This window comes from Apis cerana, linkage group LG1, assembly GCF_029169275.1.
Source record: "Apis cerana isolate GH-2021 linkage group LG1, AcerK_1.0, whole genome shotgun sequence".
Taxonomy (NCBI): domain Eukaryota; kingdom Metazoa; phylum Arthropoda; class Insecta; order Hymenoptera; family Apidae; genus Apis; species Apis cerana.
In genome coordinates this window covers 15,461,223-15,486,854 of record NC_083852.1, presented here as the reverse complement: position 1 = coordinate 15,486,854, position 25,632 = coordinate 15,461,223, and the positions used below count along the sequence as shown (strand labels likewise).

The 25,632-nt window shown below is 40.6% G+C and overlaps 1 protein-coding gene across 9 annotated transcripts in view; it reads right to left on the bottom strand.

Moving 5' to 3' along the window:
* LOC108003569 (probable nuclear hormone receptor HR3) overlaps positions 1-25,632 on the bottom strand; it is a 120,367-nt gene that overhangs the window by 65,262 nt on the left and 29,473 nt on the right. Inside the window, exons 1-2 of one of the 9 annotated variants that reach the window (XM_062076884.1) lie at positions 6,706-7,076; positions 5,889-6,625 (exon numbers count right to left, since the gene is read on the bottom strand). The exons of 7 other annotated variants lie outside the window; for them this stretch is intronic. The gene's annotated coding sequence lies outside the window, so the exon portion shown is untranslated. Of the gene's footprint in view, positions 1-5,888; positions 7,077-25,632 lie in introns of those variants that run through there. One more of the 9 variants, XM_062076880.1, reaches the window with a different exon arrangement.

Sequence of the window (25,632 nt, the reverse complement as noted above, 5' to 3'; positions counted from 1 at the left end):
AAAAAAAAGAAGAAGAATGAGAAAAACTTTCCTAGAAATGGCGAAAAGTAAAGAATGGAATTGCTGGGAACGAAACGGCCCCAAGTCGCATAACCGCAGAACGTGGTCGATCGGTCACGATTTGACACGAAAATTCAGACATGTGCGCATCGATCGTTGCATTTCCGTACACGGGCTGTTCCCCTTTAATCCTGCCGCGTTGCAAGTACGAGAGGAGCTCGTGTCGAGGGGAACCGCACTTTGCTATCGAGCGAACCTCGCAACCGAGCGACCACCAGCCGAGCCTGCCTTGCCTTGCCTATCCACCCACCCACCTATATACTCGTCCACACATTCACGCACACAGAGACGTGTATATGAACACATGTATACATATGTACATATATACGTACACAGAGGCAGGTTGGGAGAGCACATCCACCGACATAAAGCCTATTCCGTGCTTTCATGCCGCTTTACATTGCCTCTCTAGGGCAGGGTGGGATCCACCGTGGAAGGAAGCGTCGCGGTGATGTGCCCACACTCGCGATTCCACTCGCTATGCACACACCTCTGTGCATGTAACGAGAATAAATGTGCACCAGGGTGTATACGAGTCGTGCCATCCGATATACAAGGTGGACTCGTCATCAAAGGAACGCGAAATTACGATTCTAAACAAGTATTTAACTACCCACTTTTCTATAAACGAACTCCTTCACTATTATCGCTGCGTTAGAAGATAGATCAGGCGAGATTCATACACTAATAATCCAGGATAAAATTTTTTCCTATTCTCTTTCCTACAATTATATCATAAAACGAAGTTTCCTATGATTTTTTATGCGCACCTGTGTATATACGTCAGAAAGAGAAAAAGAGAGAGAGAGAAGAGAGGCCTGTGTACATGCAAGGTGTTCGTCATTTACGTCGTGCTGGTACGGTGGAGCCGAGTATATATACCTATACATGTACATAGGCGACACAGTGAGCCCGTGTAATGAACTGTGTCACCGTGATTCGTGCGCGAACAGGGATGTGCACGTGTGTGACTCGGCGTATACAGCCACGTACGTTACGCAATAACTGCGACGAAAGCGCGCGCAAAAAAAAAAATCGCGACTCCCTTATGTGCGTACCGCGTATGTACGTAAATACGACGACGACCGGTGCACACCGGAGTTCACTAATGAACCGTATCGCTACTATATTTAGTGCACGGGTAAACACGCCGACACGCTAATCCCGTGGACACTGGCACGCAGTCGTATCATTGTATAATCGGGCAAAAAAGGAAAAACACCATATATACATTCTTGTGCACGATCGCGTGTATATATATATATATAGTTCGACACGTACGATTTTGGACGTACACACGTTTATACATAGTGTTCGAAATAAAGAGAAGCCCGTTGCACGCGACCTACACAATAAGCGAATAGCGAACCCGCTATTATATACGATTTGCACGGGCAGAGAGGAGAGAAAGACGAGGCATAGGCACGGTATGTCGGACAAAGGGGGATAGGTAGAGAAAGAGAGTGGGCACGGTGGGAAAGAAGGAAGGAAGGAAGAACGGAAGGAATGAGGGAGAGATAAAGAGGGAGACAGTGTACCGTAGTACGGGCTACATTCTGCCGGCCCCACTAGCCCACTGACTCGATGCACTCCTCGTTCCTTCTTTCCCTCTCCTCCGCACACGCTCTTCTTCCCCCTTTTCTCGCTCTATTCTACGCGGCTAGCGGGTCTCCTCGTTCGCCACGCGTCCCGTCCACATGCGCGTTTGTATCGCGTGTATACGTATATATCTATATAGCGTGTGCACACGGTGATACACATCTTGTACACCGCTCTATCCCTCCGCTATACGTTCCCTCGGCCGAGTGTTGTTGCTCGAGTTCCGTGACGGTGTGCAACGCCTCTATCGATGAAATGGGGTGATAATGAACCGTTAACCCCTTTCGCGACTCAATGCGCGCGAGTTTTTACGAATAACTCTCCGTGCTACGATCCGATATAGATACGTACTATACGTAGTTTTCATCCGCCTGATTGTCCAGCGTGCAATTCTTTCGAGATGTTTTTTAGTCGAGCCCTCGTGGCTTATTCCTTTTCGCGAAATATCGATCGGTTTATATCGGCCGATACGACGCTTTCACTTTCTTTTTGCAGCTTCGCCTCTTGAATATTTTCTACGGTTTCTTTTCACCGTGGCGGAGCAACGATTCACCGCTCTGAAATAAAATTTATTCTCTCTAATTATCCACCTTCGAGCGAAAATTTTCCGCATCGAAACATCGATCCTCGAGGCCAATCAACGATAACGCAGTCTCTACACCCTCAGTTCCAACGATCCTCCGATTTCTACGCTTCCATTACCGCGCGGTTAGCACGCCCGTCTCTTCGTTAGGCCTGTAATTTCGCAGTACCCGACTTTGTACGAATCTGCAACTTCGTATCTCCGACGTGATCCAATGCACCCATTATTATCTGATCTTATTATCGAACCATTTCCAATCCGCATTTTCAAAAAAAATTACACCGATAAGATAAATCAACGATTAGGATACCTAATCAATGTAATCATTTCTAATCCACTAATTGCCATGCGACTCGATAGATCTGTCCAAATCAGAAAGTACAAACGCGTAAACGTAATCATCGAAATTATTTTCTCACTCAAGTTAAGCGAAAAAAAGGATGTTCGATCTCGAGATCAAGACTCGTCCAATTGTATCGTTCGTCTATGAATCGATTTATCCATTGATTCTATTTCGTATTCTATTTCTCGATGATCGAAAGCGAGGAACGCGGGTCGAATCTACGCTAAAGCGTTCCTGCGGCAGTTCGTAAACTATAGCCGGTGTAACCACGTACGTGTGTGTGTGTGTGTGTGTGTGTGTATCCCCGATGCACGCGTGTGTGTCTGTGAATTACTTTCGCCCCGGGGGGCATCGCATCTTATTTAGGTCGTGTACACCGAGCGTATACTTTGGTTCTGGCACGAGCGTGACGGCGTTATTACGGCATCGCCGCTGCTGCTTCTGCTGTTGTTCTGCTGCATAGAGGAACACGCAGGTGATGCCCTCGCGCATCGAGCTCGAACGCGCGAGTTTCGTCGTCCCGTTTGATCGACGATGATGGCAAGATGGATGACGACTTTTCAAGGCGACACGTCGATCGGTATCGCGGACAGGTGACGAGATTAATGGGGCGGGGAGTGGGAGTATTATAAATTGTTAGGGGTAGACGTTTCGTCGGGGTGGATGCAGGAAACGTATGAATGAATGGTGAATGTATGTGTGAAATATTTTGTTTCGAATTTTGCTCTGCTATCCTATATCTATGGAAACGTTGCGTTCCGTGATTTATTACGCGTTATATCGCGTTCTTCGCGCAAGAAGAAAAGTGAGATAGTTCGTCGAGATTGAATATCGAAGGAAATGTTTTACGAAGATCTGCGTAGATCGTAAATCAAGAAGCGGAACAAAACGTTTGTTTACGAAGGGGTAGCCACGTGTAAAAGTTTAGTAGTTTAATCGGTCTTATTGAAAGATAATTATGAAAGGTAATTTAAAAAAGAAGTGGCAGAAAATAGGCGTGTACCTCCAATCTCTTTAAAATTCTTTCTTTTACCTCTGTACGGTTAAAACATTTCGATTACACGTTCCAGTCGTAGAATTTTAATGCGCCTAAACGTACCTTATCCCATAGTAAACACGTTAACTCCCTTCAGACCTCAATAATGCAGATCGTAGAACAAGATTAGAAATGTTTTCGTTAACTTTGTTGCAAAGAGTAGAAAGAATCTCGAATAAACTATTCTTCTTGTTTGTTATAATAAACTTTTAAACAAAAAGAAATCACAAGCTTCGAGAAAAATCTTGAAAGAGGTGTCTACCGTATTATAAATTATTGGCGCAAGAGGATCATGGAAAGATATTGTTAAAAACTTATTTTGCGCGCAAACAACACTTTGCAACGACGAATTCCCTTTTTTTTATAATATAATCACATACGTATATATATTGCATTTCATATACAGAAAGTAATGACAGATATATATGTATCGTTTCGATCGGAAGTAACGTCCCGGCCATAAAGCTATTTCTAGTCGACAATCGCGAAAGGAATACGTTAACAACAGTTTCGATTGTACTACCTTTGCAGATAAATTTTTTCCCGTTTCACATCGCGGCACGTGGGTATTTCCGCTTGCATCACGAGTCCATCGTTACGAGATAAGAAATTACGAGTCTATTCCTATGGACCTAATGTGCTTTAATGAGAATTATGCCTTTTTAATTGCGATCCACGTGACGGTTCCATTCGAGGACTTTCGTTGAAAAGTCAACGACACGACGGCCCTGCGCAACAAAAGTGGGGCAAAAATATTTATCGAAAATGAGAAAACGATCGATCCGGCCAATAATATAATTAAAAAACGTTTTAGAAAGAAGTTGATTTTAATTATGTATCTCTGAAAATAAATTCTTCAAAATTGGGCTATTTACACGATTCTCGGTTGATTTTCAATTTTCAAACGTATCATGAATAAGAAAAGCAAAAAGTTAGAGTCGTCTTTAATCCGCGCTCCATTTTTCATACGAAAATCATAGAATTCATTTTTATATATGAATGAATCTCGCGTTAAAAAGTTTTATAGAAAGCATCGGTATAAGAAGCGACTTGAAAAAGGAAACTACGTCTGAACCCAATTACCCGTCTTTAAACATTTACCCGACATTCTCCTAAATTTGGATCACAAGGTTCCGATCTCCTCTCGATGAATATAACTTCTTGCACACTAACCTCTCATATTGCAAAATCCTTTAAAGCCTACCATACGATACGAACGCCAAATACAAGAAATAATCCAAAGAACGAGTCCATCGACCAACGATCCAACTCTCGTTGATCTTCAACTTCGTTCTGCCGTATCAAATTCACATTGCCACGAATCAATCTCTGAAAAAAATCGATCGATCCAACTGTCTCCTTGAAAACCCTCTCAAACTTCTTGTCTCGTCTTCCGGAGACCGCGTTCCCTTTCTCGGAGAGCGGCCGCGGAAAGGAAAGGCCGCGTCGTCGTATCGTTGCCTGTCTCGAGGCGTCAAAAATCGAGATGAGAACCCGCGCTTTCCCGTTCGCCTGCGTGCGTTGCCAACGCGCATGCACACGTCGAGCGCACGCGCGCGTGCGAGCACACTGCACGCACGCAGCCACGCACGCACACGTCCAAGCGTGTCGCCGCGCGCGCAACGTAGGTATTACTTAATAATATCCATAACTGGGAGGTAAATGGGAGTGTGGGCGGGACGGGGGTAGGGAAAGACAGCGACTGGGCGCGAGAAAGAGCGAAACACTGGAATCGCGATCGAGAGAAACGGGGGAACATTCACGACCGCGTGAAACGGGGGAAAGGAAATAAATAAACGTTGAAAGAGGCGCTGAAAGAGGGAGGAACGATGAGGATAGAGGGATAAAATGAGAGAGAGGGGAAATGGAAGTTGGAAAGGGAAGGGTTTCGAATTTCGATCGGAGAGGCCTCCTCCCGGACCAAGAATCTTGCCAGTAAAGTGACAAATGGCACGGTAAACAAAGTGGCAAGTATATGTGATGGTCGAGATCACGACTATCGAGACCCTCTCTCCCATCGTTGAATGTAATCGATGCTAAAAATATCGATCGAAAACGTCACTTGCATCTCGATCGTCGTGTCCCACATACCACGAAAAATTTCCAAACGAAACGCGAACCTCCTCCTATATTCTTACCCTATATATACTGGGTTGGGAGAATCGTAGGCGATGCTAGCGTGGATTTAATTATTATCGGAATCGAGCGAAACGACGAGCGAGGGAGAACGAAGAATAATAAGAAGAAGTAACACGGCGAAAACCCACCACTCCACACAAGCCTCCTTCCAGAGATGCCAACCGGTGCACGGATATATATATATATACACACATACATATATACATATATCCCCTTTGACTCCAAATTCACCACCACCTGAGGAAATCGATCCTTTTTTTCCTCTCTCCCTTATCACAGAAATTCAACCCTGTCACAATAGCGGCGTGTGTGTCGACGCATCGTTCACTTTCACTGGTGGAGACCGGGCCACGGGGATACCGCTCGTTCGCCCGTTGCACGCTTCCAAAGCACGGGGGATCCGCCACGCGAGGGGGTGAGACAACACTCTCTCCAGCGCCGTGGAAACGTCGATACTTCTTTTTTTCTTTCTCCTTCTCCTCCTTCCCCTCCTCCTCTTGCGCGACTCTCTCTACGACTCGAGATCCACACGGTCTGTCCGATCCGCACTATCGGCTAAAACCGTTCCCTACAGACTCCAAATAGGATCCCTTCCTTCTTCTTCCGCGACCGAGCGTCGACGGTCGTGTCGGGGCGTCGACTGACACTCGGGGACAGTCACGACCCCATCCCTCCGACTTTCCACGCACGAGGATCCCTGAGTCCGCGATCGAGCCGAGCCGACAAAGGGGATGACTCCGTTGTCTCGCGTGCCATCGGTTCTCCACGATCCACGGCCGATTTCAACTCCCCTGTCTCGTCCAACGTGTCTCACTCACCACTCGCGATTTACTTTTTCCTTCCCCCTTACCTCCTTTAATTATATCTTATACGTACATAGATACATATATATATATGTATATATATACATATATATATACATATACATTCGTGTGTACGTAAAACCTTCTTTCCTTCCTTAGATAACTCTAATATATAATTATACACGCGTATAGGCACGATAATTTAAAGCACTCGATTCGATCGCGTATACGTATATATATATATATATATGTATATATGTATCTATGTATGTATATATATATATATGTATATATATAAGCCTCCGTAACACGTTCTCCAAACGTTGGATACGATCTGGCCGCGTGTCGTTACATCGGTCGCGAGAGAGGAAACCTCACACTTTGCACACGAACGTTATTTAAAGACCGGTAAAAAGAGAGCCGTGCCGTTTCTGATGTAACTGTCCCTTGAACGTGACGAACACAGTACTTGCGCTACCGTGGCTCCGGGTTGACTGGTGCGCGCCGCGCAAGACCGGAGAGAGCCAGCCCCACCGTGTCGCTATCGCCCTCTCGCTCGGTCCTACCGTGTCTCTCCCTCCGTACGGCCGAAGGGAGCGAGAGAGAAAAAGAGGGAAAGCGTGTGGAGCGCAGAGCAGCGAGGAGGGCTCGAGAGAAAGAGAGAGAGAGATGGAGCGAGGGAAGGGGTACGGAGTGGGGTGATGGGACGTGATAGGGAGACTCTCCGCGGAGGGAGGAGGGAGAATCGAAAGGGACGGGGAGGGTGAGAGAGAAGAGAAAGAGGAGGAGAGAAAGAGAGAGAGAGAGAAAAGATCAAGCAGAGTGCCGGAGGGACAAATGGACGAGGAGCACACTGTGTGTGTGTGTGTCTATCTGTCCTTAAAGAAAAGGCCGAGAGGGATGAACGAAACGATGGAAAAAAAAATATATATATATATATATTATGTACAGTGAGAAGGCGCGGGATGGTTTTCGACCGGTCGCGAACACAGCACCCCGCGACGCGAGTGATTGTTGTAAACAGGAAAGGGTTGGCGTAGGTCGTCCCCCTGGCCTCCTTTTTCCTCCATGTGATCGCTCGAGTTTTCGAGTCGCTAGTGAGAGAGAAAAGGAGAGAGAGAGAGAGAGAGGTGTGCGGTGGACGTTCTTTGTGAAAATTCGTCTGTGAAAATTCGGGTGGGGGAGGAGTTGAAGATGAGGTTTGCGCGTTTCGAATGGATTTTCGTCAAATGCGAGAGGTTTTAAGAATTCCTCTTCTTTTTTCCTCTTTTTTTTTTTCTTTGTTTTTTCGGCGACGGAAGGAAGAAGAGAAAGTGAAAACGGAGGAAGTGGAAGAGGGATGGAGGTACAATGGAAGTGTGGATACTTAGGAGTTCAAAAGAGCTTAAAAAAAAAAAAAGGAGGGGGTGAACGAGGGAAGCATCGACAAAGTGTACGAAGAAACGAGATGCTTTTCGCTGTGCCCGTAAATATAAAGTACTGTGCGGTCACAAAAGAAAGGGAGGATTCTCAAAGGGGGAAGAGAAGCAGGTTGAGGTTGGTTGGTCTTCTTCTCTTATTTTCTTTTTTTCCTTCTCCTTCTTCTTCTCCTCCTCCTCCTTCTCCTTTCCTCTTTCTTTTTTCTTTTCCCTTCTCTTCAACGTTTGCCTCTCATTACGTTTTCGTCATCACGATGATGACACGAGGTAAGAAGCTGTCGACGCTCGAGATCCGGAACTTGTCTCGCTCCTGAGGATTTCCGGAAGGGAAATTAATTTGCTCTCGCGACGAGCGTTTAATTTATAACCCTTGAACATCGCGAAGTCTTGTGTGCGAGGAATGTAGCGGGAGAAGTACGAGGACACCAGGAAGAGATAAAAACAACTTTTTTATCTTCTTCACTGTCGTTAATAAAAGGAAAAGGGAAGGATTATCGGTTAAGGAATTTTGCAGCTTATCCTGTAAAAAATTCTTCTTATATATATGTATGTATATCCTCGAGCACGGAAAAAGCTTTAGAGATAGGATGCATGTTTAAAGGGAAACAAGTGAAGCGATATCAGATCAAATCGAAAAGAAATATACGAGTATGGAAACTTGTACAGGGGGATGCGCGTGTCGAAGAACGGAAAAATAAAAAAAAAGGAAACTGAGACGTGTAAGTAGTTTAACGTGGGACGTTATTCACGAATGACGAGATATTTTATATTTTACATTATCAATGAAAAATTGGAAACGAGCGGCAACGATTAAAATTTCTTTTTTAAATCCTTTTTAAATTTAACAACGAATTTTATTATTACGCGTAATATCCTATCTTCCATTTAACGGGATTTTCGATTTTTTTGCGGTTGAAAAGTATCCTCGATTTACCACGATGTCGTTAAATCTCACCTAAAAGCGTCACCGTCATCCGTCAAAATAAAAACTTTCCCTCCGGTTTACATTAAAATTCATTCGCTTAAACTTAAACTCGTCGGACGAAATCAACGATTCATCGCAAAGGAGCGCGCCATTTTCCATCACGGGGGGAAGGATCCCCTCATCCCCCGAAATGGTAGCAGACCCGGTGAAACATTGATATTAATAAAAGAAGAGGAAGACTGGATTTTTCAATGTGGAGTGGAGGACTGGGGAAATTTCGAGCGAAACGAAAGGAAAGGGAAAACAAAAAAAGAAAAAAGGAAAGAAAGAAAACGAAACAAAATTCGCCCATTCGCGGGAAACGAACGAAGTTAAAGGAAGGGAAGCTCGCGCGTGAAAGGAGAAACTCGTTGAAAAAGGGTGGAAAGAAACAGGAAACCATGAAGAGGCTCGGCCAGAGATCGATGCATTGAGAGAAAAGGAAAGCGAAACAGGGTCACGTTAGGATAGGTCACTCACCCTCACTTCTTCGTTACCATTATTTGTTTCGCATTGAAACCGATAAAACTTTCAGACTTAAATAAGATCGATTGGTATCACGCTTTTCCTCCAAGGGGGCGGGGACGCGTTAAACTCTCGTCCAATAAAAAAGATTTAAAGGGATCTTTATCGTGTTTCCTTAAATAAGAATTCCGCGCGATCTTCGCGGGAAAATTGAATTTTCACAAAGTTTCCATTGGTATCGAGGGCCGATGAGAGAATGAAATTTCTTCTCGATTCGCAAATTACTCGGCTACGATGCAAGAAGTTCCTCTTCAGAAGTTCGATCGGGACGAAAAGGCAGCCTCAATTACGATGGACGAATGTACGATAAATAGAAAAGTTCCAGCTTGAATATTATACAAGTTCGCCCCTCTAGAAAATGGCAGACAGGAGGACGGGGGAAGGGAGGTGCGGGGAAAAAAGAGGGAACGAATAAAATTGCTTGGCGTAGCGTGCAACGAGGACATACCTCGGTCATACTTTTCCAGAATTATAATTTACCACGAAGTTAACTTCGGACGAGATATAAACGCTTCTTTCTTTCCTTCTCTCTTTCTTTCTTCTTCCTCTCTCCCTCTCGCCTCTCTTCTTCTCTCTCTCCTTTTTTTGTCAAGACATTGACTCTTTAATACGGAAGAAAAAGAGCTGAAAAATGACGGTAGAAAGTAGAAGAGCCCAAGGCTTCTAGCCGCAAATGCAAATGTCCTACGGCCCGCTGTAAATGCAATCATAGAATGGTAGACAGCGTTTCACCCTTTTCTCTCTCTCTCTCTCTTTCTCCCTCTCTACATCATCACCGACGCAATTATAACGTTTCCTCCCACGTTAGCCTAAGCCCATGCATTCACACTCCTCGACCAAAGTCCCTCTAATGCCATTCCATCGTACGAACAAGTTTAATCGAAGGAAAAATGATCCACATCCATGCGAAAGCATTGTTTCTCCCATCACGTCCTATTACCCTGGTAAAACAAGCTGATCGTAAAGCAACAACTTTCAAGCAACTACAAACGATTCTAATTTAAATTGTCCGTCTAAGATACCAAACCTAGCAAAATTAAATTTTTCCACACGGCTTCGAACTCCACTTTTCATCCCATCGACATTTACTTAGCACCCTAGGCGAATCCCAAGTACGACGAAGCAAGCGACAACTTCCCTCCCTTCCCTTCCCTTCGTCCCTCGACCCAGTAGACTGTTCCAATTTAAATTCTCCAGGAATTTGGCGAATCGTTGTTTTCCTCGGAGGGCGGCGCACGCACTCCGTCGATCGATCTTCGGCCAAGGATCGATCGGCAAGGGATGACGCCTGAGATAGGCGTTGCGTACCTCGCAATCGTACGCGAGGTAAGGTGTATATACCCATCCCGTGTGGCCAGCACCGTTAACGCTAATCAGGAGTGCAGAGGCTGCGTCGAATACAAAGAGGGCCGGCCGTTGTTCGGCCCCACGATCTGAATTAACTCGCGAACGCGGAACCGGGCCGACGAGAATGCAAAGAAGTGGCGAACCGGCCGTTTCTTTTACGCCCGTCGAACATAACGCGGAACGGTACCTGTTCCTTCGTGCAGCTCGTTCAGGCGATGAAAGATTCGCAAGGTGCCTTCGTGAATACTGAAACGGGCGAGATAAAAGGAAGCGGGGAAAAACAGGATCTTGGTTGGTTCATTCTATGTGTGCGTTTCCTTTTTCTTTTTTTCTAGCGGTTTTTCTTTCTTCCCCCTTCTCTCCTTTTTTCTCGAATCTTCTCGAAGGCTCTTTTCGATGGATTCGATGGATTTGTTGCGCCTCTCCGTTGTTGTCGCGTGTCGAGTATTGATAAATGGGGTGTGCGTTAAATATCGATAAGGGCGAAGCAGAGTAGGGAAAGGACTGTGTGTAAGAGTTAGTTGCGGGTTTCCTCAGCTTTTCCGTCGATTTTACTGCGCAATGGACACGTAGAGTCGTTCATTTGCTCGGAATAAATTAGTATCTTTACAGATAATCGGAAGTGGTTCTATTTTGTGTTAATTTAAACGATAAAACCTGTTTTTTTTTTTAAACAGTAACAATTATACGGATAAAATACGATAAAATTCCATTTCATATTTCATCTTTTTTGAAAAACAAAATCCAATCTAGACTGTTGCGTTTTATTTTATTTATTTTTTTTTTGTTTTATTTTATTTTATTTTAAAAATATTCCATCGAATTTCCCAAAGGGAATCATCAATTATTTATCCCCCCTCCCTACTCACCCCTACTCATCCCACTCACCGTGAGTTTTTTGAAACGAACACAGTTCGAAAAAGAGCAAAATCGATAACAATATAACGTATAAACGTAACCGTTCTCGAATTTCCGGCCGCAGCCTCATCCCTATAAAAATGTTTTTATCCAAAAATATAAATACACCCAGTTGCAATAAACAACACTGTATCTCTCCGAACACACTGTACACGTGATGGACAGTACCGCTATAAATTCAACGTTATTTCGGACCAGGGGGGAGGGGGAGGGAGGAGGAGTTCCGAGGCATATCATGTGACATCTGTAGCAGAGAAGCAAAGGCGTAGAGATGTTGCACGATCGCGTCGTGGAAGTTTGCAATAATAGAAAGTAGCCGTGACAACGTTCAGTTTCATAGATATTACGTTTCTTCATTGTCCTTCACGGTCATTATCGCCTCGATGGATCGCTCGAACGACTTAAAACGAACGACTTTAACTTTTCCTCGAAGATGGCGACGAAATTCTATTGCTCGTACGTTACGTTTCCCGTTTCTGGTGCGTGCGCGCTAGCGCCGTAACTTCATAAGCGATAAAATGACTGTTGCTTAAACGCTGTGAATCATACCGGAAGATTCAAGAGAAACCAAAGTTATTCCAGTCGATTAAGTTGTGTAAATTAAAAGAATCGTAGAGTATAAGAGATAAATATTGGATCTGGGATGTCTTGTAAAATTGTAACATGTATTTTATATGTATGAAATTTTGTAAAAGAGCGTCCAATTTAAAAGTAAGTTTTTATATATATATATATATATATATATATATATATATATATATAAATATATAAATATATAAATTATATATAAATTATATATATATATATAAATATATATATATATATATGAATCGTAACATCGAACGAAACTCTGATGTCTATATATTCTCCACTTGCACTTTATTTCTTACGAACTTTTTTTAGTTCTTTTAAGTCTCTTTTACCCCTGCCTCTTATACTTCGCGTTTTACGTTTTACTCCTTGACTCTCTTCCTTTGACCCTGCACTCTCTGTCCCACCTAGACTCGACGTTTTAAAAGCATATTTTACTTCTTTATTTCTTATCGTGGTTAAGAAACGCGCTTCCATTAATTTATTTACGTATATTCTGATTTTCTTTATTCCCGGTTTGACGTTCGTCTGTTTTCCTGCATGTGATAATTTTATTGAGTGACACTAGGAAGTAAATGTGATTTTTTTTTTTGAATAAAGTTTCTTAAAGAAAATAAAGGAAGGGAGGTATATTTAACTATAAATACTTGGTATCGTGTTACGTTGTAATACTCTTAAATGTAAGTAAATTATAGAAATAGTGAAATAGTGAAATAACATGTAAAAGTTAAAAGTTGTGTAAAAATAATTACTGAAAATAATTAAGATAAAAAGTATGCAAGAATAAAACATTATAGATAAATCAAAAAATAAAAAAAAGAAATGATAACGACGAAAAAAATACTAACAATATCTCTGGCAACAATTCAATTTACAGAGTGTAGATTTGATAAAAGGATTGAAAAAAATTATGGATTTTTGTTTCATAAAAATCTTTCATTCAAATCTATTCGAGCCGAACGTTTAAATGTGTTTTGTTCTATGTATATATTTAAAATATGTAGAGTTATATCTTTAGTGTTAATTTTCTACAATTATTTCACAATTATTCTCTTACGAGTATCTGTTAATGCACTATAATTGTAAATGATAGACAATAGACGATAAACAGATAAATAACTGTAAATTCTTTTATTGTTAATTATTGTTAATACTTTAGAGTAGATTTATAATTCTCTATCGAGAGAATTAAAACAAGGCACATTTAGAATATCTAAAAACCTACTAACGTTATCTAATTTATAATATCGTAAAGAGCAAGAGTGAATGACCTTTTAATTAATGGGATTTGTGTAAAAATTGAAACTTTAATATTTTAATTTGTAGAGGAAATGTCAAAAATTTTTCAGCAAATATTCAACCAGTTAAAATCATAGTAAATATGTAGTTCAAACGTTAAAGTAAATCATTTAATCTACTCATTTGCATCTTAATTTTCACGGTATCGTATGAATTTTACAAAATTATTCCGAGAATAAATGTAACACGAAATTTTTTGTTTCAATGCTAATTTAGAACACTGAAAATGACGATAATTCAAAATAATTTGAATATAGAACATTTCTAAACTTATGTTATTCAGATTAGTAAATGATAAGGAGATATCGATTAACCAACTTACAAACAAAATAATTAACTGTAAGCTGTATTTAATGAAGATTTTGACGAACTAGTTGATTATGTCGTAATGGAGAATAAATTTTGACCGAGAAGTGAAAAACAATATTTATCTAATATTATAATTTCTTATTTCATTGTGTTTTCGTATTTCATTACATCGTATTTCAAGGAATAACTAGTTTTAATAAATATTTACCTTTTAGTTTTACAATTTTTTGAAAGAAGATTTCAACTTTAAAATACAGTATTATCCAAATTAACAAATTAAATTATCAATATCCCGATAAAATTCTTTGCTTCCAGTCATTTTTCTCCAACTATTCATATTTTTTAATAATAATAATCAAAATATTAGTTTCCCTTCCACGTCGTTCCATTTGTTCTCAAATCTGTACACTAATTTTTTTATTCATCCTAATCTAAAATGCAATATTCCAAATATACCGCTACCTTTCTACCAATTCTATACGTACAATCCCGTGCTATGAAAATTAGAATCGAATAACAGTTTGTTCGATCACCTTGAACAGGATCGACACTCGATATCGTACCGTTAGATCCTCTCCCATCCTTCTGTCGATCTCATTGTCGTTTAGCGCATTATACTAAAATTTCGGGTGGTACAGGTACGTGGGAAGACGACTCGATCCGATTCTGGATCGTGAAGAGGATTCCTATTATTGCGAAGGCAAAAGAGACTACCGAGTAAGGTTACGATCGAGATGAATGAGTGAGAAAAAAATTCGAGGAAGTGAGGGCGGGGAGGGGGAGAAAAAAAAGAAGATATCCTCGAATCATCGAGTCATCGCGCCTCTGGAAACGACGTATCGTTTTTCGACGTATGATTTTTTTCAATAACAACGAAAGGTTTTCCGCCACGCGGAAAACGGAGGAGGGGATGCGTTTATTGTGCCCTCGAACCTCTCCTCTCCACGATCTATTGCGCGCATACTATTCTGATGTGTGTATCGTTCGAAAGGAGGAAACGTGTCTGCAACACGTGTGTATGTAATGGAATAGCAGGATTTCGTTCTTTTCCCCCGATATTGTTTTTTTTCGAGAACGCGAATTTACGTTTCCCGAAAGTTGGAATATTTTCTTTAACCTACTTACAGGTTTACCGATTACTTGTAAAATTTCGCTAATATTTCGATAATATTCTTTCAACGGTGGATAATTTAATCGTTTTCACTTTGTATATAAAAATACTTAAGAAACTACGCGAGCAGGATAATTATTCGCCGTTCGAATTATCGGATATCGAAATGCAAAGGTTATTCCCTTGCGAGAAAAATTGAAAGCGGTTCATTGAAGCGGTTTATTATCGATTCATCGGCAGATAATCCGAAATTTATGAGATGATATGAGGGCGATACGCGAGAGAGAATCGTAGCAGGGCGCTATCTAATAGATAGATTGAATAACTAAAAAATCCACGGTTGATCGGTTGTGTCGTGAAGTGCCGATTATCAGTAATGATAACGTCTGATTCGACTTATATAAATCGGTTAGAAAGTTCCACACTTCCGGCTGTGTATGCGCGTGCGCGCGTTTGTGTGTGTGTTTGCGTGAAGAGATTGCTTAATTCTTTCTCTCTATCGCTCCTATGTAGAGATAGCCGGCCTAGAGCTATCGTGGAAACGAACGAATTTGGTCGGAGACCCTGACGCGTGTGCCTGTTTACCGGTTCTACCCGGTGCGCGGTGAAACGACGGATTACAGTTATTCACACGCGGTCACTGTCAATGACCCGCGGCTCCAACGTTCCTCACTGTCCACAGAAAACCAATCAGTCGACTAATGGATACGTGCACCCGTCGTAGGATCAATTAAGCAAATGGAAGATCAGAAATTATCACTTCGAGGAGGTCCGTTTCACTCTCTGGAAAGAAGAGAGGAGATGAGAATTACGGAAAAAAATAAAAAAAAAGAAATGATTAAAGACCAGAAAGATTTGAGAAATTTCGTAATAAATTATTTATTCGAGAAGATAGCTTTGAATCTTTATAGGTCCCACGATCTGTGTACAACAGACTTACAGATGATGGATCCGAATGTAAAAGAGCATAGGCGAAAAGGAGCAGCAAACTGTCATCGAAAAATGGCTGGAAGGAAACGGCTCGGTCGCACAAAGAGCAACGCCCCCCTTTCAATCAACTAAAACATAGCCGAAGCCGCGACACGATCGACTCGAAAGAAAAAAAAAAAAAAAGAAGAAAGGAAAGAAAAATCCCTGAGAACAATTATAGTAGCTTCCGAAGCTTTTCGACGTTGGATCTCCCAACTTCGACAAAGACGGAACAGGCTCTTTCTCTCTCTTTCTCCTCTCTTCGTTTCACGTCTCGTAATTCCTCGCTCGTTACAAGTTAATCAGCCAAGAGTGTAGTCAAAGCAGAATCGCTTTGGGAGGGAAGAAAGGAAAAGAAAACTTTTGAGAAGGAGAATAGGTAAGGAAAAAATGACGAAAAATTAATAGAAAGGGAAAGAGAGGAGAGGCGAAAGTATGATCGAGAGGAGCGAAGAAGTCTCACGTTGCCAAAGGCTTGGACCGTTGGGGGAGGAGAGAAGAGGAGAGTGCACTTTCCGTCTTTTCTCGTGTTCGTGAGAGAGAGCATGCCTGGCGATGTGCAACCGGCGGAGCGCGGAAAAGGACGGATAGACGCGAAGGGACACGTGTCGGAGCGAGACAGAGCAACGAAACGAAGCGATCGATAGGTATATATACGCGTATATATGTATGTACGCGTTATGCATATGGACGCGATCGATGCGGGCCTAGGCGCTATGAGAATGAGCGATATATAGGTACGTAGGTAGGTAGGTAGGTAGGTTGGTAGACCATTGAAAGCGTGCAGGGATGTACCGTTAGCCGCGTCACCCGCCGATATATGACTATGCCCATTGAAATTCCTGTCGTCACCCGAAAACGAGCAGCTCTCCTCGTTGGAATTGCTCGGCGAAAGATCGTGCAATCGGTCGCTGTCGTTCCACGATTCTTGTAGCGAGGGACGAGGACGTCCTCTCGTCGAAAATTTTATTACGAAGGAAGCTTCGAAGGATGACAATCGATACGCGTACGCGACAAATCCAATTTTTTTGAAACAGCTGCGTCTTCGAACTATTTTCTCGAATGAAGAAGAATTCGAATAACTTTGAATAACGTGGTTCGTGGAATGGTTTCGCGTATCGATTTTGAGAGAAATTTTTACTTGGCTCTCTTTAAAGAGAAGAGACGCACGAGAAGAGGAGATAGATAAAAATGTATTTCGTACGAACCAATAATCGATACGTACGCTCGAAGAGATTCGGATTGTTTGCAGGGTAGAAACAGGATCTCGTGATCGGCTTACTCGTGAAAGTATTATGTATTAATCCGGTGACTTCATCGCGAGTTTTTTGGAACCAAAAGTTTTTGACAACGCATTATTACTTTTCGCTTATTATCATAATGTATATATATATATATATATGTTTTGTGATTTCACGAAATATTTCAAACTGAAATAATAATCAGGCAAAATTTTATTATCATTTTTTCATTCATCAATTATTATTAATTATTGTTTATCGAAATTCGATTTGTCCGTTCGTTTAATTAAATTCACGAGATTTTTCATCTGTTCACAAGGAATCATAAAGTCTTCTCATCGCTCTGAAATTCATTGCCATTCGTAAGCTTCGGTACCTGTTCCTGCGAAATGAATCGAGACATTGTCGTAGGCAGCTTTCTCGTGAACAAGCGGGTTCATTGCGCCGTTTCGGCACTGTTACGAGGCGCGAGGTGAAATTTACAGTAACCACGGTCGTAAATTAAGTTGCGACGAACGCGGGTTCGATCCCAGGCCTTGGCTCCTCGCTCTCTTCGAGGCCTGGTCAATTCTTGCTTCTCACCAGCCTCCGATCTTTCGACTTTCCCTTGTCATATTTCTTTCTTTTCTTTTTCTTTCTTTGTTTTTTGCAAAGTTTTCCTGCTTACCTTATCCTTCTTTTCCGTCTTTCTCGTTCGATTTATGGTATCCCCGATCTTCCGTCTCAGTATCATCTCTTTACCCTCCTTCCTTTCTAGAGAATTTCGACGATTTCTGGCCTTTTATGAATCCGAGATTCGGCAGAATTTGTCTGCACGCGCCACCGAACGAATAATAACAATAATCTCGTAAATTTGACGTGAAATTAATATTAAATTACAATTTAGCACGCGATTCGTTTGGATGCACAGTTTCCTGGTTGCATATAGGCGATAGCCCGGTAAAAATGAGAAAGAAAAGGTGCAGTACAGCAGGGGCGGGACGGGGAGGAGTGAAGCAAGAGATGGAAAGAGAGGAAGAGAAAGGGAGTATATATTTAGTCCGAGTTGGACCGGTGCCAAGCTCATCAACGAAAATGAAATCTGGGTCTCTCTCTTTCTCTCCCTTTTCCTCCCACCCTCTGCCCATCCCTCTCTCGTCCACTCCTCTTTCACCCGTTCCTATCTTGCTCTGTCGCCGCTTCTGGTCTCCTCGCCGGGGAGGATCGTCGCCGATTCTAAAACGTCGCCCACTCGATATATGCACGCGACCTGCACCAGAGTCAGAGAATTCGACTGTTGCCCTTCCCTCGTCCACGTTCCTCTGTTTTATACGCTTTCAAGCCCCGCTGAAACGCAAATTTCCGCCGCGATGAAGGCGGTTTATAAAGCGAAAAGCGCGCGGCTCGTTCCATTTAAGGGTGGTTTCGGGACACGAGGATGGACTGGGGTTGAAGATATCTAGAGCTAGAAAGGTTTTCTCGAATTTCCTCTCCGCCGTTGAATCGTGATTCTTTCGCTGGTTTTTTCGGAGTTTCTTTTTCCTTTTTTTTTTTATGGACCAGATGAGCAAAAAAATTGTCGTTCATCAATCGAATACACGGTCGATTTCGTTCGGTCGATGATAGAGACGAGATCAAAACATCGTGGCATAATTCGTGCAATTCGTCAAGACATTATTTTCGCGTAATTGCAATTCGGCTATCTATCGAAGGGCAATCGGGCAACGTGCAATTATCATATAATCGGGTCGGTTACGCGCTCGTATTGCCGAATAAAACGTATTAACTATTACGTAACTATCCTCACGTAACGTGGCTCTTTTTCGTGGTTCACCAGTTCGTTTCGAGAAAGGCAAACTTGGTGAAAATACATTACAGAGAGTACTTAATCGTAGATAAAAATCTTACTATAATATCAATAGTAGTAGAGTACAATCTTCGATACAATATCCAATAAAGACAATAAACTTAATAAATTTCCATCCAATATCAATTCTTTAAAAAAAGAAGAGCAGGTATAACATATTTACCTAAATATTCTTCTTCAACTTCATTTACAAAAATTAATTTCTCATTAAATCATTCTCATAAAATTAGTTCAACAGATTCTCAATAAGAATCAACTTTGCTCTTCCATAAACTTGCCCTCACGAACGCGCGAGGGTAAGATGCTGCGAGTTTTTGCGAGTTGCGCAACGACCGACGTGGACTCGTATCGGCTCTTGTTCGGCAACCGGCCAAAGCGAGCAGCATGGAGCGAAAAAAAGCGAAGGAGAAGGAGGGAGGGGGGAAAACGAAGAAAAAGAAAAAGAAGAAGAAGAAGAAGAAAAGGGGGCGACGAGGTTGTGGGCCCGGGCCCGGAAACGATTCGGGTGCCGCAGGCGGGGAAAGCGACGACTAACTTGACAGATGGTTTTCTCCCTTCGCACCTTCACCGGCGTTAAGACCGCCATTGGCGGACCCGCGGGTGAATATATACTATGCGAATCGATTACTCCATTCTTATTTCGAACGTTGTAATTTTTCTTCTCGACGGCTGATGTTCTCGAAGCAAGGCTTTTGAAATGTCGATTTCGGATTTGTAATCCGTGTTTATTACATACTCGTATTCGAGGTGAGAAGAATAGAATTGAGAAAAATTTTCGTATAATCCAACAGGATTTTATATATATATTGAAAAAAAAATTATTGAGATTTTTGTGACAATATATACAAATTTTTGGACATAAACAACTTTTTATATTATCGATTTGACGTGGTAATTGTAAAGTATAGATAAAGTCTATTTCAGTTTGCAACTTTTATCTAGAATAACATGACATGCAGATAAATCTCATTATCGTTTCATTTATTATTCCAAATTTAAGATTCCAAATTTCATTATATTATATTATCAGATAGATCTTGATTAGATTATCCTTCGAATAGTAATTACATTTTCTATATCATATTCCGCGAACATCTGATCATGTCATATCTATTTAAAGAATAAGGAAGAATAAAACAAATTAATAATTAGCTCGATAATCATTAATAAAAATATTTTTCGAGAAATTTGAAAATGGATATATACATATACATATATATATAGTTTGATCCGATTTTCGAAACAAATCGAGCGAACAATTGTCCGGTTTGTTCCTCGATCCGTTCATCGATCTTCACTCGTCAAGCTTTAAGTGCATCAGCTCTGCGAACGAATTTGTTTACTTTGAATTTGAATGAATCGATTCTGCTCGATATCGAATTCAAACATACCGGGTTTGTTACCGAATTCGAGTGTATCGATTGTCCCGGCCGACATTCCGGGGGCTGGAAACTCTCAGCCGTTCCTTGATACACCGAATACGAGCATTAGAACTCTGTTTGCCGTTAAACTCGAGCGAATCGATATTCTTTTGACGGGCCAAGTCCACCGATGGGCGGAATGAGAATGGAATACGCGATTTTACACGAAGTCCTTTTCCTTCATCTCCCATCCCCGCTCGAGTCCTCGAGAGGCGGTACTAACGATTATCGATACAACTTGTCGATAAGATATCGATAATAATCGATAACGTATCAATACATAAATAGGAGAGATCTTTCAAATATATGTATATGGGACTTATTTGCAATAAAAATTTTAAGCGTTCAGGTGAACTTCGATCGACAAACTTGTTGTTCCATCCTTTGTTTCAGAATATGTACATCTGATTATGTAACGTATGCTAACTTTCCAAGTTAGATGTAATATTTGCTCGCCTTTTAGATATTTATTCATAAACTTATTAATAGCAGCTTCGCTTGGACGCGTACAAATTTATAAAATATAAATACGCATCATCGTGATTTCGGTTGAAATCAATCTTCTCGATTAATTTGGAATCGTTCCTTTTTTTTTTTTTTTTTTTTACGTGATTTTTACGACATCGCGAACTTGCCCCTATCTGCGCACATTTCGCAATGATAACGATTTATGATAATACGCCACCTTTCTCGAATTAACTTTTTTCTTTTTTTTTTTTTACAACGTTGCAACGGTGCAACACGTGAAACCTAATTATGCGGATCACACATCACATCACATCACAGTTGTCCTCGTTGCGTAAAATTTAGCTTATAATGCGCGATTGCATCTTGTGTATATATATATATATATATATTTTTTTTCCGTCGATTTTTTGCCGAAGAAAAGAACCTGTTGCAAACGGCGAGGTCTCTGCTATGCATCAAGAGTTCGCGTCAACCGAAGTGTAATGTTCGCGATGCGTATAGACAACCGGCCGCACAATGTAGAACGATCTAATTGAGCTATTCGCAAACTTGCAACTCGTCCACGTATTAGTCACCGCCGGAGAGCTGTGTTGTTCCATAAATAGATATGAAGTGTTTTTTTTTTTCGCCAGTTCCGTTATATCAGCTGATACATTATTCAGCTGTCTCTTAGTTTCGCCGTTTGGAAAATATCGTGGGAATTGAAGTTGAATAGATTTGAATTATTGTGAGAATTTTTTATTACGAGATTTGAATGGCGGATGGATTTTTCTGCACTTTAATATATTCCTGTTTCATCAGTGGAATATTTATTTCTATCAATATACATATTCATAATACGCAACATTGTAGCGTATTATCCATTCTTCGTGATATTTTACAAGAATTAAAAAAAAATGTGTATTGAAAGAAACTTGCGCCGAGACAAGTGCATTTAAAAAGAAAAAATTTGTATATGAATACTACTCCAATCCAATTTTTGAGAAATGTTGATCCCGGGTTCACGAGTGATTCTCATTCTTCGAACAAAGGCGACAAAAAGAAATCTATTTTCAATATTCCGTGTTATTTAATTCGTTTTCACTCGAAGCGATTATGAGACGAATAAGAAGAAGAAGGAAAAAATAGATGCAAACAAACCGGTACATCTCTTCGATTCGTGAACACTCGTTCCTTCTTTTTTCTTTTTTTGTTTTTTTTTTTTCACGATCTAACACAGAGACGAGATTTTTTTTTGCAAGCCTTATATGGCACGATCACCGATTGCGTTGCGCAAACCTTTTAATACGGCGTGCTTGCATTTTATCGTTCCCCGATCTTTCTCCGCGCGTTGCTTTTATGCCCGCGGGCGGCGCCTCGAGCGTGTAAACCATCAAACCGATGCTGCCAATTTAGCATAAGTTACAATTGACGACGTAATGCCTTTTGATTTGCGCGCGCTCCATTCGCTTCGTAGCGCGGCTGCGCGCAACTACCCGCCATAAAATCGAAATTATGATTATTTATGTATATACGCGGACGATACACGTGTATTTTCGCAAGACGCTCGACAATACGCGTCTCAGATTAATTTCGTTCCGATATCTCGATATTTTACACCTCGTTAATATTCTATTATTCCAAGTAATTGGACGTTAATCTAAATAGCGCGTCCTAATTTCGAGTATATATTATACACGTATTCAAGTACGGTTTATAAAATTTGGAAATCGTTTGAAAAGATGATAGGATGAAGTGAAGAAGTGGTGATAATTTTTGAATTTTAATTTCTCGATTTTTTTAATTCTTCTTTTCGCAAGACGCGAATGAAGAGGAATAGAAAAAAACTGAATAAACAAATAAGTAATTGAAACAGGGGAATCTTTTTCATTCCCCGGTTCCAATTTCCGAATACAAACAACCTCTTCGAATATAGAGAGAGAGAGATCCAAGAGGGAATTACTCTGGTAGAATGGCACGAACGCGTTACACGCGACGTTCCATTGGTTGATCCAAGAAAAATTAATTAAACTCGATCGAACATTTTTCCTTTCATCGAATCGCTTGATGAATTTAACATAATTCAAAATTTCCCTTCGAAGAAGTCGCACTAACGAAACAACTTCGTGCTTAAAAACCGCGATGAAATATTTCGTTTGAGAGGGGGAAAAAAGGAAGCCAAGCGTAGCAAAAAAGTCTCTGAATTAATCCCTTAATGAATTTGCCCAACTGGATCGTTTGAATCGGCCACCGCAGACCGGCCGCGGCTTAAACGGTGCCCGCAGAAAATAAGCGGGATAATAATTCGAGAGATGTATTATGTAATGGTTTAATGATTCGCGAACACGGACCTGTGAACGCTCGCGAGCGCAAAGACCACCGGCTTCTCGAGCCGTGGAAGGGAAATCATTGATACCGGCGCGAAGAGGAAAATTTATCCTCGTCCTCGAGCAACGTCCCCGAGGACAGTGAGAGTATAGCTCGCATTGGTTGCACGCCGTGCGTGCGCTCGCATGCAATACGCGTCGTCGAACGCGACTCGATGCGAAATTTCAAGTTTTCCTCCTTCTTCGACTCCATTATTGTTCTTTCTATTTTTGATTTTTTTCCCTTCCCTCTCTCTCTCTTTCTCGTTCCCATGATGAAAATGGCTTTTCAGTCACGTTTCAAGAAAGATTTTGTCATTATGTGTTTTCTTGTTATCTGGCCATTTTCCTCTTCCTTTCTCGCCATGTGTAAAGCTGGACTTTACACTCGGATTTCGTAACCCGCGGCACACACGTTTGCATCACGTATCTTTTTATTTATTTCTTTTTCTTTTTTTCTTTTTTTCCTTTTATCGAAGCCGTTTTACAGGTAATCGACACTTCTTTTCAAGCTTTTTACGATGTTGTATCATTATATATATATATACACATATATATATAGATATATATAATGCGTGGACGTGAATTTATTATTTATTTTCTATCTTACATAAATTCGATCCAAAGTTTCCCTTTTATTTCGCTATGTTTATATTTTCGAAATGGAAAAATGGAAATTCCAAATAAACCTCGGGTTAAATTTCTCCTAGGCCTCCTAGGAGTGAAAGAAAATGCACACCGTGCTCCGTTCCAACTTAACGAAGACATTGTTACAACAACGCGACGACAGCCATCATTGTACGCATGTTTGGATTCCAAATAAATCCCGGGATCGCAATCCTTCGCGTTTTGCTACTCTGTTCCAAGCGTTAGGAAAGTTACATAGTTGTGAAATAAATTCGTGACCGGACTGCCAGGTGACTTCGATCACTTGTAACACCGCTGTTTATCCGCTCCCCTGAATTATACATTTTTATCCGTGCGGATAGGATGCAAAGCGTCGACGACTCCGCCAAGGGGAGGGAAACTTTAACGAGATGTATCGGTGTTATTTTCGTTGATTCCGTGAAAGTACTCACCGGAGAAAAGTGTTGTTGTGTGAACACCTTCTTGGAAATCGGGGCGAGGGGAGGGCAAGAAAACTTACCTGAAAAATAAGAAAAGAGGAAAGATAAAGATTAGATTATTAGTGTATATGACATTAAAAAGAAAGATTGAATACAAGCTTTTGAGCAGCGGCAAAAATTTAATTTTGATTAGCTTAATCGCAATTTTTGCGTTTTTAATTTTCGTTCAGAAATACGTTCAGGAGTTTATTCGGGCTTGCAAGTTAACGAGCCAGCGAATCTTATTATGATTTATTTAACACATTATGGTAAACAGTAATTTTTTATTCCGACAATTGCACCTTTCCCAGTCGTTTATTATGATTATCAGCTTCTTGTTATTCGACGCTAAGAAAAATTCCAACTTTTGAACCTAATGGGGAAAATGAATATCAACGAGACGTGATCAAGAAAATAAATTTTTTAAATTTACAAATTCAAAATATCTTTTACTTTCTTTATCATCATCTGCTTAGAAATTCCATCGAGCGAATTCATCAGGCATGTTTTTGATCCTGCTACATCTTCCAATTCGATTTTCAATTTTATACAAAAGATCGTCAAGATGAAAATGTTCTGTATATTATATCGATATTTAATTTATATTTATAAATCAAATCAAAAAAAAGCAGGTTGTGATTTTTATTATTTAAATAATAACAGTTTATAATAGAGCTTTATAACGTAGCCAAAAACAATTAACTTTTGAATATATATCATATCAAGCAAAGACAAAAATATAAGTTTATCAATTAAAATGGAATAACTTTAAAAATTGGACCAAACAATTTGAATTTTTTTGAGAAGTTAGAAGGATTAGTTTGAAAAATTTTCGAAAAAATTGCAACTGATTAAAGTCACGAACAAAAAATAGCGAAGATTATTTTTTATAAGTTTTTTATTTGAGTCTATATTCGAAAAATATATAAGATTTTATAAGTTTATGTCAGTTTTCAAATCGGTTCGTATACCAAATTAAAAATGTGAAAATTTATTACGAAAGTTCAGAAAAACTGCTGATTTTAATTAATTATAGCTCGTAGCTATGTTTTCGATTTCGACGAAATTTTCAACATGTATATAATCTACGATATAAATCTACAAAATGTATTTTTTTAATTTTCTTAATTACAAATTCAAGCGAAAAAGTAATAAAAAGCAAACTTTATTATCTTCACGATTCCGGCTACA